The 2604-nt window shown below is 29.3% G+C and overlaps 1 protein-coding gene across 1 annotated transcript in view; it reads left to right on the top strand.

The window, feature by feature from the left end:
* LOC108736872 (probable RNA 3'-terminal phosphate cyclase-like protein) overlaps positions 1-254 on the top strand; it is a 3492-nt gene extending 3238 nt beyond the window's left edge. Inside the window, exon 5 of the transcript XR_003230838.1 lies at positions 38-254. The gene's annotated coding sequence lies outside the window, so the exon portion shown is untranslated. The remainder of the gene's footprint in view (positions 1-37) is intronic.
* Positions 255-2604: the final 2350 nt, after the last annotated feature.

Genomic DNA, 2604 nt, shown 5'->3' with positions numbered 1-2604 from the left:
GGTAATTGTTATTTCTTTCTGTTTTATTAATTTGTTGGTCAGGCAAAACTGTTTAATACTTGACTAATATATTTTATTTTTTTAATTATAAATAAGTAATTAATTTTAAAAGCCCAATTTAAACTTTTTTACCTTAAAACTTCAAGTAATAAACAGTTACTTAACATATTAATTTGGTGAATATCACATTGGGATGTTTATAAGCACTACATTGTAATTAAATTATTTATAAATTTCTACACAAATTTACTGAGAATAAAAAAAAAAAGAAGAAATAGAACGTATTTAATGTTTGTGTTATACTTCAACTTTTGAAATATTAGCTACAACATCCTTGTAAAAATCATCAAAAAAGTAATCGAGTAAAGGACGAGAACAATATGTGTAAAGTCAGATTGTTTGTAAGGGTGGCCTCTACCCTTGCTTTTGAACCCAAACTTTACAATTTTTAAGAGTAGAAATTACAAGTGCTATAACTTGCATATTATTCGAAATTCGTTTGTCAAATTTTGATAATTTAGTTTAAAGAGGATGAGGACAAAATGTGTATAGTCAGATTGTTTGTAAGGGTGGTCTCTACCCTTGCCTTTGAACCTAAACTTTGCAATTTCTGAGAGTTAAAATTGCAAGTCCTATAGCATCTATGTAAATTCTTTTGTTATGTTTTGTTTGCAGAAAATGGGAAAAAACGTGTAGGGTTGATTTTTTTTTGTAGGGCTGCTTTATACCCTTCTTTTCGGACCTAAAACGTTAGCTTGTGAAAATTCGATGCCTTAGTAGTATCAAATACCGCTAGATGCCTGTACCTGCCTCTATTTGGAAATTATAGATGTATACATATTATTCAAAATTTGTTGGTCAGATTTTGATAATTTTGTTTAAACAGTATGGAAACAAAATGTACAAAGTCAAATTTTAAGTAAGGGTGCTGCTTACCCTCGCTTTGGAAAAAAAAACTGCATATACCGATAGTAAACATAACAAGTCTTATTACTTGCATATTCTTCAAAATTTGTTTGTCATATTTTGATAATTTTGTTCGAATAAAACGGAGACAAAACGTATAGGGTTAGTTTTTTTGTAGGGGTGCCTTATACCCTTCTTTTCTGACCTAAAACTTTAGCTAGTGAAAATTGAATGCCTTAGCAACATTAAATACCGCCAGATGTCAGTACCTTGCTCTATTTGAAAATTATAGATGTATTAATTTACATATTATTCAAAATTCGTTTGTTAGACTTATAATTTTATTTAGAGAAGACGGAAACAAATGTATATAGTCGTATATTTTGTAAAGGTACTCTTTACCCTTGCTTTTGAACTTACAACTTTTCAATTTCTAAGAGTAAAAAGAACAAGTGCTATAACTTGCATATTTTTCAAAATTCGTTTATCATATATTGATAATTTTGTTTGAGGAGGATGGGAACAAAATGTGTATAGTCAAATTTTTTGTAAGGGTACTCTTTACCCTTAGCGTGGAACCAAAACTTTACAATTTCTGAGAGTTAAAATTGCAAGTCCTATAACTTCCATATCATTCAAAATTCCTTTGTCATATTTTGATAATTTTGTTTGAAGAGGATGTGGACAAAATGTGTTAAGTCAGATTTTTTGTAAGGGTACTCTTCACCCTTGCCATTGAACCAAAACTTTGCAATTTCTGAGAGTTAAAATTGCAAGTCCTATAACTTCCTTGTAATTCAAAATTACTTTGTCATATTTTGACAATTTTGTTTAAAGAGGTTGAGGACAAAATGTGTATAGTCAGATTGTTTGTAAGGGTGGTCTCTACCTTGCTTTTGTACCCAAACTTTGCAATTTCTGAGAGTTAAAATTGCAAGTCCTATAACTTCCATATCATTCAAAATTCCTTTGTCATATTTTGATAATTTTGTTTCAAGAGGATAAGGACAAAATCTGTTAAGTCAGATTTTTTATAAGGGTACTATTTACCCTTGCATTTGAAACTAAACTAAAATTTCTGCGAGTTAAAATTACAAGTTCTATAACATCCATGTAAATTCGTTTGTTATATTTTGATAATTTTATTTGCAAAAAACGTGTAGGGTCGGTTTTTTTGTAAGGCTGCTTTATACTCTTCTTTTCTGACCTAAAACGTTAACTAGTGAAAATTGAATGCCTTAGCAGTTGCAAATACCGCCAGATGCCGGTACTTGCCTCTGTTAGGAAATTGTAGATGTATAAATTTACATATTATTCAAAATTTGTTTGTCAAATGTTGATAATTTTGTTTGAAGAGGACGGAAATAAAATGTATATAGTCATATATTTTGTAAAGGTACTCTTTACCCTTGCTTTTGAATTCACAATTTTGCAATTTTGGATAGTTAAAGTTACAAGCGCTATAACTTGCTTATTATTCAAAATTCGTTTATCTGATTTAAATAATCTTGTTTGAAAAGGACGAAAACAAAATGTATACAATCATATATTTTGTAAGGGTACTCTTTACACTTGCTCTTGAACTTACAATTTTGCAATTTCTGATAGTTAAAGTTACAAGCGCTGAAACTTGCTTATTATTCAAAATTCGTTTATCCGATTTAAATGATTTTGTTTGAAGAGAACGGAAACAAAATG

The sequence above is a fragment of the Agrilus planipennis genome, unplaced genomic scaffold, assembly GCF_000699045.2.
Source record: "Agrilus planipennis isolate EAB-ADULT unplaced genomic scaffold, Apla_2.0 scaffold106, whole genome shotgun sequence".
NCBI lineage: Eukaryota > Metazoa > Arthropoda > Insecta > Coleoptera > Buprestidae > Agrilus > Agrilus planipennis.
The sequence above is the reverse complement of the archived record's forward strand: the minus strand, read 5'-3'. Positions and strand labels throughout refer to the sequence as shown.